At 39.0% G+C, this 21,065-nt stretch overlaps 1 protein-coding gene across 2 annotated transcripts in view; it reads left to right on the top strand.

The window, feature by feature from the left end:
• The window catches only part of LOC145680412 (vitamin D3 receptor B-like), a 157,690-nt gene that overhangs the window by 103,171 nt on the left and 33,454 nt on the right, over window positions 1-21,065 (top strand). The gene's annotated exons all lie outside the window — the stretch shown is intronic.

Genomic DNA, 21,065 nt, shown 5'->3' with positions numbered 1-21,065 from the left:
GTCCAGTCCATTTTAAAATTTTCCCACACTCCTCGTATAAAACCAGTAAACGTAATAATGGGACTGACAAAGATTCATCAAGACCGTAGAGAGTTATACAAAACTTAATAATTAGGGAGTGTCATGTGGAACAGTATACACATGAAACAGTCAAAGCACAATGGAATCAAGTCCATTGTTTTGGTCATTTTGAACATTCTTTCAGAGCTGGAAAGATTTTACATCCTGATATTGTAAGTAACTCTTATAGGATAAACTCCCAGTAAAGTTTTCATGTTCGGTTGTAGTTTTCAATACTGTGCTTCACTTATTTTCCATTATCTCATTATTCAGTGTCTTTATTTTACGCACAAAACATCATTTTCTGGAAGTCTCTGTTTGGGGTAATGTAAGAAACACAATGATCTCACCGGTGAAATGACTGTTCAGTGTAAGTTTACAAATTAATACGTTTTTAAGAATTAAAATGAGAGAAACGAGTTCGGTTTCAATAACTTTATCTCATATATTGCTGTAGATGAAGATTTTTTAAGTTACAAAAAAGAAAAAAGAAAAAGAGGTGGCTATGTGTTTTAATCTTTATAAGTTATGTTATTAATATGGGACAATTAATGATTGCAATAACCCCAATGGGCGGGAAATGAAGATCAATATAGCTGTCATTTTTTTTTCGGTGTAACTACCTCAGGCTTTCTCAATCTGTTTCATATCTCGACTTATATTTTGTCACATCCTCGTGCCAAGCAGTGGCTTATCTACCCAGGGGTCTAAGTCCCCCCCCAGTTTTTCGCATGACAAAAGTAATTTAGGCCCTAAGCTATTATTTATATATTTCTGTAAGTTTATAGTAAAATCATTGTGTACATATCATAATCTGAATTTTGGCTGCCCTCCTACCCGAGGTTTTACCTTGTAGATCTGCCACTGTTGCCAAGTAATTTCCGGTTTGTAATAAGCTTCTTGATTATTGATTGCTGGTTATTGCTTGTGAAACCTATTGAAATAACATCAATGGCTCGGCATAACATAGTCGCTAATGCTCTTGCCTTTGGTGTTACCGGTCCCCTGTTCGATTCTCGTTGCGGAGACTCGGTCGAAAAAGTTTAACAGCTCTTTCAGTTCAGTTATCGTGAGTAAGGTTTTCCCTGGGTTTTCCTTCGTTCCACCAGGCAAATACCAGGATGATATCTAACATACAGGTCCCAGAGCGCTTGCTTCTGTCCCCCTTTCCTCCTGCCCTGGATAGTTTGCTCGTCGAGGGACGTCATCTCTCATACATAACGATCTGAAGGTCAAAGATGCTGGCAGTACCAAAAAATATGTCTAAATTACAAAAAAAAAAAAAAAAAATCACACCAGGCTCAGGTTTCACTCCAATATAAGTATACCACATTGACTTGATCCCTAGTCTTTCGTTGCAAGCGCTGCTATCGACTGAAAGAATTCCACTCGCTTTCTCTCGCTTAGCAACAGCTGGATCCTTATTGGCTCAACGCGTGGGTGTGTGAGCTTTAGTTCGCATTTTTGCCACGGCTCAAGACATTTTGGCAGCACAATAGTCTTCATTGAATTGTATTTCAATATTCAGTTTCTCCCTAGTTTCGCTCTTTCATTCCAGTTGTTTTTTTAAACTATTTTATATTTGTTTAATATTCTTTGCTGTATTTCACTATAAATATGGAAATAAATATATCTCTGTCAAAATAAGAAACTCAAAATAATGTTTAAAAATAATTTCCACTACTAGAGCCTGTCTGTCTCAAGTGTGCCCTCAGAAAATGTGCCAACTATAATTCGGCCCCACCGCAGCCACCCTCTGACGGAAGAAACCAAGGGCGCCGATCCCAGGGCCCCCCAAAGCTCATGTGAGCCCCGCATTGTATTTATGAATATACAACATTTGACATAATTTGAATGCAATTTGTCTTTAAAATCCTCATGTATACCTTCTGCATCTGAATCCCCCCTTCAAATTTACAGAGAAATCGGTGCCCTTGAAAGAAACCCTCCCTTTGCATAGGGAAAAGAAGCAAATCACCTCAGCTGTGTTGCCAATTTGTCATTCAGTCGCTTGATCTTGACGAGTGAAGATCGTAGGCTACTTAAAGTGGCTAACAAGACAGACCACAGTGTGGTCCGTGAAATAATTCATTGTGCCAACGCTTCCGCATCTAACAATTGAAAGATGTCGGTCGCAGCAACTTATCCTTTCTCTTTCGAGGGAGGTACGGCGCAGCGGTATCGACAGCAGCGCCAGCAAGGGCACAATTGAAATAGAGACGCTCTATATCGTATTACGTTTATCTTTTACATCTTCCTTCGCAACCTTCATATATTCTGTATTCCTGTCACGACCTCCAAGTTGAGAATCCCCGCACTACCCTTTTGTAAATCTGAATTGTATCAAGACAAAATAGGGTTTTTAGCAAGGATGTTGTAAAATAGAGGAACTGCCCATCTGTATCTTCATCCTATTAAATCAATGAAGCCAAAAAATCAACCGAGGATTGTCACGTCTGATTGACTACTCTTGTTTCCGCTATCGTTTAATTGGCTACTTTCGTTTCCAGCACGATTGTTGGCTCAAAACATTGCGATCTTATTGGGCGGAGTGGGTAGAGTAGGGGTGACGAAGCTGTGACGTATGGCTTCAAGATTTTGTTGTAAGGGCAGATCGTCTATTTTATAACATCCTTGGTTTTTAGTGTAGTATCCAATATATACGAAGAAAGGCAAAAAATAATGAAACTTTTTAGAAAAGATGCATTTATTATAATGATAGAAAACTGAAACATACATTATTTTTTTACATAATCTTCCTGCATTTCAACGCACTTTTCCCAACGTTTTACAAGTTTTTATTATTATTATTATTATTATTATTATTATTCCGGAAAAAAAAATCGGCTACACCTGTAACCAATTTTGCAACGCATCAATGATTAGCTGATGGTTGACGTTTAAATTTCTCAACTTCCGGTGATGATGGGTGTTTCGAAACCATGCTCGCAGCCTTACTTTCCGGTTCGTGATGATGTACTCAAGTTCGCGATGATGGCCTGCCCGATCTTTCTTCGTCACTTAAAGAAGTTCTTCCCTGTTTGAAACGCTGCATCCATTCGTAGGTCTTGCTTCACGATAAACAGCTGTCACCATCCTGCGCTTGCATTCGACGAATAATTTCCGCAGGTTTAACACCTTCCCCAAACAAAAAGCGAATCACTGCCCTCTTATCCTCCTTGGTGCAGATCGACAATTGAGCTGTCATATTTAACACGTTCGCTGCGGAGGACGCCCATCGGCGTCCAGTACTGAATTTGGCATATGCGCCGGACGCCTCTCGGCGCTTGTCCCTGCAGCTGATTCACTTTCCCGCCAGCGCTAGTGCAGGTATTGGTGCAAGGTGCAGGTGCAAGTGAATCAGCTGCAGGGACAAGCGCCGAGAGGCGTCCAGCGCATATGCCAAATTCAGTACTGGACGCCGATGGGCGTTCTCAGCAGCGAACGTGTTAACGATTTGCTGTACTGCAACGACTAACACGGGAATAAGAGTGACACGTTGCATAGAAGTGGTGCAGACGACACTAATTTCGCGGCGAGTCATGAAGCTTGGGCTCTAAACCAATCATAGAAACATTTTACTTGAGCTCCAACACATCGGAAAACTTCGGTACAATTCGTGGAGCCGCTTCCCGAGCGCACACATGGAAAAACGTAAAACAGCTGAAATTCACCAACTATGTTGCCAAACTTTGAAGACATAGTAAATAAGTATTTAAAAAAAAAAAAGCATTTAAAATTTACCAATAATAACACTGCACAACAATAATTACTGTAACAATTATTCTAAAACACGAATAGTAACTACGAAAACATAACGCAACAAAAAACAATTCACAAAACGGAACTTGGCGCCAATCCGACAACACTGTACTCTAGAGAGATGTCTTCCGTGTAGCGCGAGAGAAGACACTGACAAAATTTGATGGGTGGGGGTTGACGGCCGGAACACACCCTCGCGTTCTATTGGGTGGTGAATTTGGTAGATCTAGGTCAAGCTTCACGACTCGGTGCGAATACTATAGTAGTGTTACCAAACCCTAGTGCGAGAAATTGCGTCCCTTTTCGTTTTGATTTTCCCTCATATAGAATTTTCCCTATTCCATCTCCCCTATGTTTATCATCAATTCCTTTGTACCTTCACAAATAATAATAATAATAATAATAATAATAATAATAATAATAATAATAATAATAATAATAATAATAATAATAATAATAATAATAATAAAAGCACAGGTTAAGGTACAAGATAATCATACATTAAGTGAAAAGCCTGTTGTTTCTGGGCTTTGCTTGTAACATATGATGCAAAATTAGTCAGAGTGCGGGAACTTTTTTTTTTAATACATAGTTGGTTTTGCAAGCCTCTCTATTAGTCTGCAAATTTGTTTAAAGAGAGAAGGTATTTGATTAAGAAGGCCTTCATGACGTCAGAGAAACGCTGTGTTGCCAGATACTGCAATAGAATCTGCCATACCCGTGTAAGAACAAGTCTCTTAATTTTTATCTGTTTTCATTTTTCTTTTTTGATAGTAGTTTTTTGTTTGCTATCATTAATGGAATCAATTGTTTGTAGATATCTAGTTGTAAGGAGAGCTGAAAGAACAAAGATAAACAGAAAAGGAGGGATTTCAGTAGGTATAAGGGGAGAGAGGGGGAAGTAGAACGTAGAGAAAAGTTAAATAGAGTTAAATTTAGCGAACGATATTAATTTAAAAGTAATTTTAATTATGTGTCAGTTATCGTAAAGGTTTCTCAAGGTCAAATTTGAAATATGCAAGTTCTCAGTTCTTCTTATTTTTGTCTGAATTAATTAACTAAAATGTCATCTTTGTAGTTTCTACTTACCATCTAATTCATGCTGAACAGTTTTCTTTCTTTGAAAGGGTTTCTGAGAACTCTTTGGGTTGTTTACTCAATGGCCCAGCCACATAAGGAACGAGTGGCTAATTTTAGAATTTTTTCTGTAATATCTTCAAAACAAATAAAAATATTTGAAAAACAGAAACGTAGTGAACTAGACAATACGATTTTGCATGTGATACCGTTATCACAACTCATCTATATGCTTTCGACTTGGAACTGTAGATAGATTTAGCAATGTTTTGTAAATAGCGACATACCAAAAGCAGATAGGTGAATTGTGGTAAAGGTATCACATGCAAAATCGTATTGTCTAGTTCACTACGTTTCTGCTTTTCGGTTGTTTTTTTTTTTTTAAGATATTACAGAAAACTAAAAAAATTAGCGGTAGTTTAAGTTCGCGGTAAAGTGAAGACCCTTTAAGTATAATCAAGAAGCGAGAAATAAAACGAAACATAGGAATGACGAAAAAGTATGTAGAAATAAGAAAATAATAAGACAGTAAAGAGGATCATGCAACTACATATATGGAACATGGATAGCCACCGTTAAAGTGAAGGGATTGACTCCCATAAGGCCCACTAACGCGATCCAAATAAGGGTTAATGAATATTTTGCAGTAAGAAAAAAAACGACATATCCTTGTATTATAGGCAACCATTTTTGCTGCTGTGCGCGTTACATAGGAGCTAGGATATATAAATTTTAAACAAGATATAGATTTAGGGATTTAGGATTTAGATTTCTGGACTTTCGGCATCCAAGGCCATGTAGCCGTTCACGATTTGAGGGATGACGTCCCTCGGCGAGCACACAATCCGGGAAAAGAGAAGGAAGAAAGGATTGGGGAAGGAAGGAAGCGGCATGGGACCTATAAATTAGGTACCACCCTGTCATTTGCCTGGTGTGAATGAGGAAAACCCAGGAAAACCTCATTCAAGGTGGCTGGCCGGAAAAAGCGTGTTACACTTTTTCGACCGAGTGACCCCACCGGGAATCGAACCCGGGACCAAACAAGATATAGATAGCCACTGTGGAAACTAAAGATAAACATAACAAATGAGTTTAACAACACCAGCGTACATGTGCTCCACTAAGTGACCTCTGAAACATGGTAAAAATAATTCGCACTTGTATCACTGAACGGGGCAGAAATTTTGAGCATATGTTGTGTAAATATACATAGGTGTGAAAATATATAATACTACATCAAATACTATTTAGTAGTATTACTTAATGTCGTCTGTTTTTTATTATTATTTTGATGTGTGGGACTTCTGAATCATCCGTTATATGGAAAAGAAACAAAATATTTGAGAAGTCACTAAATTTTGTCTTGATGTGTTGTGTTGTGAAAGGAAAAATACAGTTAATGAGGAAAGAACTTCGATTAGTGGTCTGCATTCAAAGCTGATAATTTCCTAGTCAAGGCGAAGAGATTATCAACAATTATTACAGTATATATATACTAACATTTCACTTTGTGGCAAGTGACCTCACAGACGGCCATTGATAACGGAATGTCTGTGTGATCACGAAGCTTGGACTTTGACTTCGCTAATTTTCTTTTGCATAATGCCAGCGGGAGCTCATGTGGTTCAGATTCCACGCTAAGCTGTAAGTTTACGTTTCATTTAGCCTCGCTGGTGAATGGGACGATAAACTAAAATTTAATCAGATTTTTGCACAATGATTTAATATTACCAGAAACAGATTAACCCATCTGAAGGCCCGGGGATAGAAAAAATATGTGGCTTCTTCTGACTTCACCTAACACATTTCTGTGAAAGTACAATTGGGGAGTTAAGAGTCTTCATCCCGGCGAAATTAAAATACCTCTAATTTTACAGTAATTAAGTGATATATCTTCAAATAGATAAAAGATAATCGAAATGTGGAACAAGAACGCCCTAGACAATATTATTTTACATGAGAAACCGTTATCACGACTCACTTATCTGCTTTCGATTTCGAGCCATTTTGAAAATCGGCATTTATTTTCGCGTTTTTAAACAGCTGAAAACATAAAGCCACTAGGTGACTTGTGATAGTGGTACCTCACGCAAAATAATATTTTCTAGGGCGCTCTTGTTCCATATTTCAATTATCTTTTATCTATTTGAAGATATCACATAATTACTGTAAAATTAGCGGTATTTTAATTTCGCCGGGATGAAGACTCTTAAGGGAATATGTTTCATATCTATGGTCATTTTATTTTATGATGATTGTATCTTCATGATTCTTTTTAGATAGCCAGTTGATATTTTGATCAGAGTAGAGGCCCCTGTCTACCTTGAGGCCCGGGGGTACAGCCCCCCTTTAATCCGTCCCTGAATATTACGTACGACCAGGGACGTCATTTGGGGCTCTAGAAGAGGAGGGGCAATTTCCTTCCGTAAGTTTGACTTTTGTGTACATTTTACTCCATAAGATAATAATATACCATTAAAAAAAAAAAAAACTGAAAATCTACTGAAACCCCAAGGTTTTGCCCCCACCCCTCAAGCCAAATCTGAAATGCTGCTGCGTATGAATATGATTCAAGCGATGGTAAACTTTTAAATAAAAGATATTACCTGTACCTGAGGAATGAACGAAATTCTAGTCTATCGTCTTTGAAAGTCAACAAAATTGTTATAGAGTTAGCTCGAACTTCCGGCTGATATAACCTTTTTTATCATCTCTATTGTCATTTTTGATCGGTTGATTTGCATTTATAATGCGTTCTTTGACAACAGCAAGGATGCATAGGACAAGACTTACAGTGTAAAGTGGGAGCACTGAATCACTCCAGTGCGCTCGATGATCTATCAGGAATCAATCCCGGCAGATCTCGTGTACTCTAAAGACACGCGAAGTAGCCATTAGACCAGCGGGGAAGGCCAAACGATTTACCGGTTATATTAGATAAAACGGTCTACGCACACTCTTTGCACGCCTCTCGAGACGTGCTGAGGCCGTTCGACCTAAATTTTGGATTGGCCCCGCTAGATGCATCTGGCGCGTAGTTCCTCAATCTTGGACGATTTGTTCTCGTGCACTCAGTGCACCGTCAAGGTGTGTCCTTTACCTTGATTTGCAAGTTGCGATGTAACCCCTATCCTCTAAGGAAGTGAGATACGCCCACTGTACGGCCAGACCGAAGTCCTGATTGCCTACAAGTCGAGATGGTCCTGCTAGCGAGTCAGTTTCTCTCATGCTGTGGAGGCATGGTGCCCGAGCGTTGTAAAGGAAGCTCACCACTCCAGCATGCTCGCCGTTATCCAGATTCCTGGGATAAGCTCACATAAGCTACCGAATCCCATGGTGTGAGCACAGCCCGACAGAGCCTAACTCAATCGGAGCGCCCCAGGCATGCCGAGGGAGCTTGTTCAATCCCAGCTCAGCCTATCTCTACGTTCACTGGCTACTGCCGTTCGCGTTGAGGCACCGCACACACGACGAGATATTCCCACATCTCATTCCGGATCTAATGGTACGTGTTAAGTTACGATTTGAATTTGATGTCAGCCCGTTATCCTTCAGAGCTTCCTCCCTTCTACTGGGATCAAAAACCGTTACACAGATACCTGGACACTTTTTCCCAGTATCCGTGCAGACAGTAAACTGACATTCCCTTTCCGGTAGAATCGTCTAAGCAACACGGGACTTCCTCTAATTACGGTAGAGGTACTCCATAAATTACGAGACCCAATGGGTGATGTATCTCTTCAAAGATAATGATTATTTGGGAGCGGCGACTTCCCTGGTAGGGATGTGGACCCTGCAACTATTGAGGTAAAGGAGAATCCTGAAACGAATGATTGCTTCCACTACCTCACTTACTCTTGAGGTACGAGTGTGCGTTAAAAGGTTGGAATATTTACCCAAGAGCACACACGAAACTTTTTTTTAGGACAATACCTACATCATCCTCCCGGTAGGGCGTGGATCCGCCCCCCCCCCTAGGCACACCATCTGTTTCATGTATGTTGGATACAATGCAGTCTTATCTCCCGGATCCAAAGGCACGACCTATTTGCCCATTTCGGAGGAGTCCCATTTCCGCCAGTACGAGTGGCAGTTCTCACTACCTACCTCGTTCAGTTTGTGACGAGGTCATGTAGTCACCCATTTCAGAGGATGGTCGAAGCCTTATCTCCGCCGGAAGTTTGTTGCTCGCTTTTTCCCACTGCTTCATAAAAGAGAGAGAGTGTGATGCTGCGGACATGAGCGATTGTAACGTATTTTCCGAGTTCCAATCTCCGCCTCCAGATACGAACTGCCACAATACATGCAATTCAGATCACAGCCATAGGGAGTCCTTTCCCCTTTCTCAGCAAAGGCTTAGGATGAGCTTGGGATCTAAAAAAAAAACTCGTGTAAGGGAAGTAGCAAAACTACTGAGAGATATTGGAGAAAATTCAATTGCTGAATTCATCCTTTTAAAAAAATTAAAAGAATATAAATAAAAGATGGAAATTAGTAAACGGTCAAACACACTTCTAATCTATTTTTTGTGTTTTCTTTTATTAGTAACTTAAGTTTTTTTTTTTTTGAGCACTATCACTCAACCTTCATGCTTCCCTGATACTTTGCTGATTGGTCATTGACATTTGCATTAACAGATGTTATTTTATTCAGTTTTGAGCATAAAGAATGTGTCGTCCATTGCTGCAGTTGGGTTTCTCATAATCATTCAAAAACAGTGCTATTCCATTTCATAAAAGTTTTCGTTCTCACATGGTCCCTAAGTCATTGTCCTCAATATTCCCTTGTTGAAAATTTCCTCCAAATTAATTGCGACTTTTAAACATAGTCAGTAGTTAAGGCCAGCATTTTTTTTTATCAGTACGCAGTACTACCACATTTTCTTAAAGTAGATGATTTGTCCAGAAAGTAGTAAGACTGATTTTTTTCAGAACATTTCTTCACAGTTTTGACACATCGACTAAATAGTTTTCAAAATATGCCCCTTCTGCATCAACACAGCCTTTCTAGCGACTGCCAATCACTGAAGGCTCCTTGGAACGCAGAAACTGGAATGCTTCTCAGCTCCCTCGTTACGGCCGGCCTCTTGAATAGCCTTGACCGAGCCGTGGTGCCGTCCTTTCATGACCCTTTTCAGTCGGGCGAAGAGGAAAAGGTCTGCAGGAGCGACATCTGGGCTGTAGAGTGGCAGGGGAAAGCTGTGTGATGCCATGTTTGGTCAGGAAGTCCATGACAGCAAAGGCGGTGTGGCTTGGTGCATTGTTGTGATGAAGTTTCCATGATCCAGCGATTGCTGGACGGACGCGGGGGACTTGTTTTCTGAGTCTTTCAAATACTTTTACGTAGAATGCAACATTCACAGTCTAACCAGGTGGTACAAACTCTGCGTACCACTCCTTGTAGAGATGACAAAGCACCTTGAAAGAGGTTCACCTTAAACTCGATCTATACTCCTTGAAGGCTTGGAGACGCCTGGCGACTGGTGCGCTTGTAGCTAAGACCCACCGCCACCCAACCAACGTAGTAACATCCCCTTCCTTCACCATGTTTTGGTGGGAAAAAGCAGTCCTACTACTTCCTGTGTATATTTTTAACTGTAGTTTTTCTAGTCATTTAAAAATATTGGATATATTTTATAACATATACTGCAAGGGCTTCTATTAACAATACCAAAAGTGAAATTAAAAATGAGGGTATGTCGGAGGACATATGAAAAATGGAGAAATTGCTGTAATAACGTATTCACAATAATTACCGACACTTTTTTTTTTTTACCAGAACAAAAAAGCATTGGTTAGGACCTATAATACTCTGTCTTCTATATGGGGTTCATAACACACAAAAATTGGATTTTATACATTAAAATAATTGCTGTTTTTCTCCTCCCACTTCTAAAATTTCACTGACGCACTGTGAGTCATGATGGATATCCAAGCTTTCTCGAATACCAACAGATTTCAAAGTTTGTAAGTTTGTGATCATATCCATGAATATCTCTACTGTACGTGAAAATGGTTAAAAACGCAACCGGGACAAATTACAGAAGACACTCTGCGACGGTACTGTATATAAACTTCCATTATATTTGTATTAAGCACTGAAATTCCAAAGATAAGTAATGTGGGCGCATTTAATAGCTAACATATATAATGCATGTCTATTAAACGACCTATACACGTACATGCTATATGAGAATTAAAAGAATGGGAAATCCTCTTAGTTGTCAAACCAGATGCTGTGAGATGAGAAGCATCTGGTTGGATGTTTTTGCTCTCAGATACAAAGTAAATAAATGCTACTTCCTTATACGCATAGACCGTGTAAATTATGTAGCAAGAAAAGCAGATACACACATCGTTTTGAGATTAGCTATAACAGCATGCTATGTATGTTATTTCCACTCAGTACGTTGTAAGGTTAGTTACGATATTGACAGAACTCCTAGGTCATTACTATAATAGTTTTGGTATTAAAAAATACAATTAAAAGATTGTAAACTACTTGTTGTTTCGAGTATGAAGAGGTATGGCAGTTCAGATGGCTTTCAGTTTGGTGATGTACTGTATGTGTCCTCAGCACATCGATTACCATTGCATTTATTTTTGGATTTTTAGACGCAGTTGCCCTGTCGTCTAATTCACGAAAGCTCGTCGGTTACCTTGCATTACTAAACCAGGTAGTTTATTATTATTATTATTATTATTATTATTATTATTATTATTATTATTATTATTATTATTATTATTATTATTATTACAAATGCCATATCTAGGCAGTATTGTGGAACAGTACACCGGCGTTACTCCTGGCATTATGGCATGGGGAATCATCGCATAGGACTTTCGTTCACCTCTCGTAGTAATTCACAGGATCTTGACAACACAAGAGATATGTGAGTGAGATTCTGCTTCTGCATATGGTATTCCTTCTGCGAGAGCACGCTGTTACAATCTTTCAACAAGACAGTGCTCGCCACACACGGTACGTATATGCCTATGGACTGTCTACATCATTATTAGGTTATTCCTTGGCCAGAAAGGTCACCTTTATATATAATTTTTCATCGATCTGGATGACAGGTTCAGAAGAATGGACTTATACTATATATGGAGTTCGAATTTGCAACGTATTAGGAGCAATTGCCATACCAATATCTCCATTATCTCTTAACTTCTAACATATTTTTAAATTTCCCGTACCATTTTACCAAATTCTTACGTTCTTCAAAGTTCAACCGTGTTTTTGCCATGTGGATACAGTGTTCGTGGTTTGAAGAATATTTCCCTAATGTAGGGAAATTTCGTAGCTAAATTTAGCAAAAAAAAAAAAAAAAAAAAAAAAAAAAAAAAAGAAAAGAAAAGAAAAGGAAAGGAATTTTTCGGTAACATGTGACAATCCAGAGAAATTGTCGCGCTGACTGATTGGCCAATATAAATGCTTAAATTTTTCTTTGCTTTTCATAAATAAACCAATGCAACAGGAATGGTTTATGTATGTATGTATGTGTGTATGTCTGTTCAAAGTAGCATAATTACCATCCATTGTTGGCCTAGTAAAAAAAAGAAAGAAAGAAAAAGAAAGTTAAGGAAAAGGTAAAAAAATAAAAGCAAATAACAAATCAATAAAACAAGTGTGGTTGTCATGTCTTCCTTAATACAGGTAAATTAATCTTATCTTAACTTCTGTCATACGAATTCGACACACAACAAACTAGGGAAAATTTGATAAAAGGGAAAATTTTGTCAGTCGATTGAAAGTTTCGTGAGGAAATCTATGAAATTTTCGTAAGGAAATCTACGAATACTGTGTGGATATGACTCACTTGCCTCTGGGTGCCGGTACCTGCTATAATCTGTTGAGCAAACATCAATACGAATGTTGATGTTATAAGAAGTGTAGGCCTTTTTCTGAAACGCTCTGTATGTTTTCCCGTTTATTTCTTCGTATATATATATATATATATATATATATATATATATATATTTAAAAAAAACACATTACTTTGGAATATACAAGTTAGTGTATGTGCATGTGGTAAAAATGAGTGCGTTTATAACGCATAGTACTTCAGTACACCAGTTTTTCCTATTCCTCTGGCGCACACTGGTTCTCAACCGATGAGTCGCAACACACTGTTGTGTCACGTGGTCCCCTAAGGTGTGTCGCGAAATTTTAGAATGTAAAAATAATTAAGAATTTAATAATAATTAGTTAAAATAATTAGTGTAGCAGTCAGCACCTCCAGCGGCAATAATAAAACCCAGTGCTACATACGTAGAGTCATTATAAAAATTAATAGGTTTCAGTATTATAGATATTATTATTGTTATTATTATTATTATTATTATTATTATTATTATTATTATTATTATTATTATTATTATTATTATTATTATTATTATTATTATTATAAAAATATCGACGATGTGCGGGACGTTCATTATAGTGTGTCGTCAGTTAGAAAAGGTTGAAAACCACTTCTCTGGCAAACAGTTAAAAAAATGTCATTGCCCAGGATTCTTGTATACTGAGTTAATGATACTTATCACCTTCTCAAGGACATCAAGTGTATGGTCGATTCATAACTTCAGTATAAAAATGTTTTAAACATAAAGGAACGAGAAGAGAAAGAACACATACGCCAGACCAGTTTTAGAATATAGCATGTGTAGACCTATAGTAAATTCTTTTACTACACGCCCGCGGCGTAATTGTGTGTAAGGAAAGCCAGTTATTAGTAGCAACGGAGCAAAACAATGTTGTCTAATTTGTTATATCATGTTTCTTTTTGTGTTTTAATTTTAAGTTGCTTTCTTCTGTAGCGTCACGAACATTGTTTCTAAATATAGCTTACTACACGTAGTGCAGGGTGCTTCCAAAGTCTGTTAACCAGTTACCGTTGAGTAGTTATTTACAAGTGTGAGATTACTGTTTAATTACATATGCAGTACGCCGTACACATGTAAATAAACGATCTGCTTTGGCAGTAAAAACTATAAATTATTGTTGGTATTGAACTATATATTTTTAGCGCCTTGAAAGTTCGTTTCTTTCTCGAAAAGTGCGCATTAGAATTTACCCTAGAATATGTTATCTTGTGTCATCTCGATGTTATCTGTCTGTTGGTGTATGTCTCATCTTTGCACAATATTATTATTTACCAAAAATTAAAGTTTTTGTAGAGTTAATCCAGTGATGGATCTAGCCCAGAACCGGGGGCTATCCCCTCCAGTTTTTTTCAGAGACAAAAATAATTTAAGCTATTATTTTTTTTTTTTTTTGAAAGTTTCTAGTAAATTCATGACGTACTTATCATAGTCTGGATTATGGCTGTGCCCTCCACCAGCTTTAACCTTCTAGATCCGCGACTGAGTTATCAGTCTGGGTTATGACTGCCCCCCTCCACCAGTTTCTACCTTCTAGATCCGCGACTGAGTTATCATAGTCTGGGTTATGGCTGCCCCCTCCACCAGTTTTTACCTTCTAGATCCGCGACTGAGTTATCAGTCTGGATTATGGCTGCCCCCTCCACCAGTTTTTACCTTCTAGATCCGCGACTGAGTTATCATAGTCTGGGTTATGGCTGCCCCCTCCACCAGTTTTTACCTTCTAGATCCGCGACCGAGTTATCATAGTCTGGGTTATGGCTGCCCCCTCCACCAGTTTTTACCTTCTAGATCCGCGACTGAGTTATCATAATCTGGGTTATGGCTGCCCCCTCCACCAGTTTTTACCTTCTAGATCCGCGACTGAGTTATCAGTCTGGGTTATGGCTGCCCCCTCCACTAGTTTTTACATTGTAGATCCGCGACTGAGTTATCATAGTCTGGGTTATAGCTGCCTCCTCCACCAGTTTTTACCTTGTAGATCCGCGACTGAGTTATCATAGTCTGGGTTATGGCTGCCCCCTCCACCAGTTTTTACCTTGTAGATCCGCGACTGAGTTATTAGTCTGGGTTATGACTGCCCCCCTCCACCAGTTTTTACCTTCTAGATCCGCGACTGAGTTATCATAGTCTGGGTTATGGCTACCCCTCTCTACCAGTTTCTACCTTCTAGATCCGCGACTGAGTTATCATAGTCTGGGTTATGGCTACCCCTTTCTACCAGTTTTTACCTTCTAGATCCGCGACTGAGTTATCATAGACTGGGTTATGGCTACCCCTCTCTACCAGTTTCTACCTTCTAGATCCGCGACTGAGTTATCATAGTCTGGGTTATGGCTACCCCTTTCTACAAGTTTTTACCTTCTAGATCCGCGACTGAGTTATCATAGTCTGGGTTATGGCTACCCCTTTCTACCAGTTTTTACCTTCTAGATCCGCGACTGAGTTATCATAGACTGGGTTATGGCTACCCCTCTCTACCAGTTTCTACCTTCTAGATCCGCGACTGAGTTATCATAGTCTGGGTTATGGCTACCCCTTTCTACCAGTTTTTACCTTCTAGATCCGCGACTGAGTTATCATAATCTGGGTTATGGCTGCCCCCTCCACCAGTTTTTACCTTCTAGATCCGCGACTGAGTTATCAGTCTGGGTTATGGCTGCCCCCTCCACTGGTTTTTACATTGTAGATCCGCGACTGAGTTATCATAGTCTGGGTTATGGCTACCCCTTTCTACCAGTTTTTACCTTCTAGATCCGCGACTGAGTTATCATAGACTGGGTTATGGCTACCCCTCTCTACCAGTTTCTACCTTCTAGATCCGCGACTGAGTTATCATAGTCTGGGTTATGGCTACCCCTTTCTACCAGTTTTTACCTTCTAGATCCGCGACTGAGTTATCATAGACTGGGTTATGGCTACCCCTCTCTACCAGTTTCTACCTTCTAGATCCGCGACTGAGTTATCATAGTCTGGGTTATGGCTGCCCCCTCCACCAGTTTTTACCTTCTAGATCCGCGACTGAGTTATTAGTCTGGGTTATGACTGCTCCCCTCCACCAGTTTCTACCTTCTAGATCCGCGACTGAGTTATCATAGTCTGGGTTATGGCTGCCCCCTCCACCAGTTTTTACCTTGTAGATCCGCGACTGAGTTATCATAGTCTGGGTTATGGCTGCCCCCTCCACCAGTTTTTACCTTCTAGATCCGCGACTGAGTTATTAGTCTGGGTTATGACTGCTCCCCTCCACCAGTTTCTACCTTCTAGATCCGCGACTGAGTTATCATAGTCTGGGTTATGGCTGCCCCCTCCACCAGTTTTTACCTTCTAGATCCGCGACTGAGTTATCAGTCTGGGTTATGGCTGCCCCCTCCACCAGCTTTAACCTTCTAGATCCGCGACTGAGTTATTAGTCTGGGTTATGACTGGCCCCCTCCACCAGTTTCTACCTTCTAGATCCGCGACTGAGTTATCATAGTCTGGGTTATGGCTGCCCCCTCCACCAGTTTTTACCTTCTAGATCCGCGACTGAGTTATCATAGTCTGGGTTATGGCTGCCCCCTCCACCAGTTTTTACCTTCTAGATCCGCGACTGAGTTATTAGTCTGGGTTATGACTGCTCCCCTCCACCAGTTTTTACCTACTAGATCCGCGACTGAGTAAATCATAATGTTTGGCCATATCTCGTTACCACACAGTTAAGGTTCCCAACAATGGGCTGTGCTATTCCAGGAACAAATATTTGATGATAGAGCTGTTCATACTCACTTATTTGGAGGTGAGTTAGGATTCGAGGAACATACTTAATACCAAGTGGACTTGTAAAAGAAAAAAAAATCATCCTAAGCTAAATTTCTTAACATTATATAGTAAGTTTTTAATTGGTATTGATATTTTTGTAACTCCCAGGTCTGTGATTTAAATTTTTACAGCATAGCAGCATGAGACACTTTTCTTTGACAAATTAAATTTCGCAAAATTGTAATTACCAACATCATTACATACATACACTAAATAAAAGTTATATACACCCATGAAAGTTTTCATGGTTATATTTACTGGGATACAAAGAATTAAAACTTTTGGTCCTGCTAAAAACCGTCTTTAAAAAAAAGGATGAGAAAAGAAAAAGGGTTTTTGTTCTAAAGAATTTTTCAGCGCAAAAGTGAAAAAAAAAAAGAAATTTCATGAACACACAGGGAAAAAACAGAAACACTCACTTCAGTTGAATTTGAAATTGGTATTTTTTCTGAGATTTGCAAATTAATATTTTATTTATTTATTTATTTATCTCCAACGAATCGTATATTCATTAATCAAAAACTGAAATTGGATTTCAGTATTTGAGTCATCTTGGTCGGAGAAAAAAATTCTCCGGGAGAATAAAATAGAATTCCTTGTTAATTTCGCGCAAACCAACACAGTTCGGAACCTTACATACAGTGTACTGTTGTCTTAGTAGTGTCTTAATGGAAAACTTGATGAGGATAAAATATTTCAGAATGAGTTTTGTTCTTAATAAATGGTGTGGTTATCGTACAGCAAGGGTGGGCAGCCTTTTTAGGTTTGAGGCCTACTTTTCATTTAAGAAATCATTGACAGTCGCGGGTCCACAGGATGTCCACATTCTGGAAAGTCGGGGAGAAGTCAGGGAAGTAAAAATGTATCACGGAAAGTCAGGGAAATGGCGGATTGGTCAGGGAAAGTAAGGGAAAAATCGATTTAGGTCCATTGTTCAGTTATTGAATTTATGAAATAGTAAATGTTATATTGGTCTAATGAATATGTTTGTAAATTTAGATTCTTTTGGATTAAAGAAAATTGTAAAAAAAAAAAAAAAAGAAAAAAGAAACAAGTGTAGAGAGCACAAGGCCAGCTATAGAGAAGCTGGAGACTGAGATTCCCTTCCTTTTTCCTTATTTTTAAATTATTCAATGGTCACGGAAATCTGGAATTTTGATCATGGAAAGTCAGGAAAAAGTCAGGAAATATTTTTGTTCAAATTATGTGGACACCCTGTATCTGTTAATTATCGTGCTAGAGGGAATCATAAATCAAATCAACAGTGATCCATACAGGCAGTATGACACAAACCACCGAGAACTTCTTGTGACTTGCCGGTCGACTAGGAGAAGATGGTGCACGCCGTTGGTCGTCACCCCTGGTGTATGGATCACCTTTTTATGTTTAGGCAAAAAAAAAAGTTCGTTTATCACATTTTTTTCACGAAAAACACTTTCGAATACCACTCTCCCATGTATTTTTTTTTACAAAAATGAAATATTTTTTTAAAAAAATTAACGTCCCATGATTATGAACTTTAGACTAAGGAAGACGTATGATCAAGGCAAGGGAATGGTGATGATGGACGAATTGGTGGAATGAGGATGTTGGGGAAACTTGAGTCCCCTGAGAAAACCCACGGACACAATGTTGTCCACCACAAACTTACTTGCCAGAGGATTAAATCAGGGACCCCAGGCACTAGAAATAAGCACTCTACCACTGAACCACACGTCCCACCTGATATCTCTTAACGATATCGATCGATTTGCGGTTGTTGTTTTTTTTTTTTTTTTTTTTTTTTTTTTTTTTTTTTTTTTACAGTAGTATCATTTTAGATTTTGTCAAGGGGCAAGATTGTCCACCGAGAGCTACATCAGAGTTTTTACATTTTTTTAAAATTAATATATTAGTATATAATTTATTTAAAAAGCATGTGTTCCTCAAACTTGGGGATGGGGCAATTGCCCCTGCCGTCCGCAAATGACGTCCCTGATTGATAATATTATAATATTAATAAAATTAAATACCTATGCTAGGTCTACCCGCCTTTCTATTAAGAATTAGATATATTGTGCTAATTGTAAAAAAAAAAAAAAAAAAAAAAAAAGATAAATTGGCATATCTCTTTTTTGAGAGAAAACATTTTTGTGTACGTGATGTTTAATATCTACGCACAACCGTATAATTGAGTTTGAAATATGTAATTACAAGGTTTGAAGTACGTAATTAGTGTTCCATTCACTTCAAGCAATATTTGAAGTAAAATTTTCCTTGCTACAGTTTGTTAGAATGTTGTTGCAGATTGTGATGCTAAATGCAGCACACAATCGTCTTATTATTTTTTTCTAAGTGTCGTAGAAAGGGTCAAGGACAAATCAAACACATCACACAACCCTTATTCACAACTTGCGGAGGAAGGTTACGTATAATTCTATTACCATGTTTTCTTTTTAACATGAAAAACCCAGTTTAACCTTTGTAGATGTTACATGACTTGTTTACGCAAATCTTCTATTCATACAGTTCCCAGAACACTTTTTATTTGCTATTGTGCTGTTTGTTTGTTGTGTTGAAAGCTGTGGTTTATTGAGTACTTTAAGCGTGGGCGCCGATCCTGGGGGCCTAGGGAGCCCAGACTCCCTCTGAAGTACACTTAGATATACATTTTAGTATTGAAATCCTTATTCGTCTCTGTTATATTACAAACCCGAAAGCCTCATTCCAAACCAGGAGCGGATCCAAGACGGACTTCTGGGGGGGGGGGCAGTGGGTTGTAATACTTATACTTACAAGTAAGGGACCATATGGTTGTCGCGCAAATCAGATACAGATATACTCCATCTGATTGAGAATGAAAAGATATGGGGAACACAGAAATTTAAGGTGCTAAGGGCCATAGGAAGCGGAGCGAGGAAAGAGGAAACATTGAATGTCGGCAAAATTGAAGAAAGTAATGAATGACGGGAAAAGTTAATTTCTTGCAAACAGGGAAAGAAAGTCAACCAAAAGAAAGAAACTAAATATAACAAGGGCATCAAGGACGAAGAAAGATCATAATCAGGGTTGCCATCCGGACCGTAGTGTTGCCAGCGCTGCATAACATTGATATGGAAGGTATAGCACAGTGTAGCAATTCACGCACAAGGAAAAATATTAGTAACACAAAAGACAATTGAAAAGACTCTGTACACGTGCGTAAAAAGGTTTAACGATAGTCGTGAGTGAATAATGTACATGAGGGAGGACAAATAGAGACATGAAAGTGAAGGGGGTACACATGATAAATTGAAGAAAGTCAGGAATGACGGGAAAAGTTAATTTCTTGCAAACAGGGAAAGAAAGTCAATCAAAAGAAAGAAACTAAATATAACAAGGGCATCAAGGACGAAGAAAGATCATAATTAGGGTTGCCATCCGGACCGCGGTGTTGCCAGCGCTGCATAACATTGATATGGAAGGTATAGCACAGTATAGCAATTCATGCACAAGGAGAAATATTAGTAACACAAAAGACAATTGAAAAGACTCTCTACACATGCGTAAAATGGTTTAACGATAGTCGTGAGTGAATAATGTACATGACGGAGGACAAATATAGACATGAAAGTGAAGGGGGTACACATGATAACACAGAAACGAAAGTTTTTGGGAGCATCGTTCAGGTACCGCAACGACGCATTCCTATATGATTATGCCGGTGATTGAGATGTATGGTACACTGCTTCCACACATGTATGTTCTTGTTTCGGAACCCAGCAGTAACTTTCCAGCGCGCATGGTCGCTGAATTCTCCAATGTGAAGGCAGATCAGCGAATGTGACCAAACGGGATTTGCAAATCTTCCTGGAAGAAGTTTTGTGGCCCGATCTTCAGGGTAAGGATCGTGTTTTGCTTTTGGTTGACTCCTGGACTCCAAACAAGGATGACACTCTTTACAACATGACAGTTCCTGACGGTGTTCAGTTCTACAAAAAGCTGATTCCTTCGAAATGTACAGACTTTATACAACCTGCTGATGTGTTCTTCTTTCGTCCATTCTAAAACATGGTGAAGTTCATCACAGATATGTGATGTTCTCCAGTATTAACGTGTGGCAACGTGAGAACTTTCTCCGCCTTCAGTCACTTGTTCATTACCAGTTTATCTCCAGGCGATCCCAAAAGATGATACGCTTTGCGTTTTTCAAATGTGGCTACTGCAATGAACATCCTGAACAGTTTGAATCACCTTCCGCATATTGCTTTGAAAAAGGACTCACAGAGAATGCTGCAGAGACGCATGTGACCAGCTTGCTTTCATCCGCTGTGCTCACTGCGAGAAATGTTTGTGCGTTGACCACGCATTCATTCGTGATATTCACGTCAACTGCAATTAAACTACAAATGGTGTGTACTGTTCTCTATTTCCCTCCATTTGTATTCACGCGGGTGTAATATTCACTCACGACTACGTTAAACCTTTTTACGCACGTGTACAGAGTCTTTTCAATTGTCT

This window comes from Thermobia domestica, chromosome 3, assembly GCF_964235325.1.
Source record: "Thermobia domestica chromosome 3, izTheDome1.hap1.1, whole genome shotgun sequence".
NCBI lineage: Eukaryota > Metazoa > Arthropoda > Insecta > Zygentoma > Lepismatidae > Thermobia > Thermobia domestica.
The sequence above is the reverse complement of the archived record's forward strand: the minus strand, read 5'-3'. Positions and strand labels throughout refer to the sequence as shown.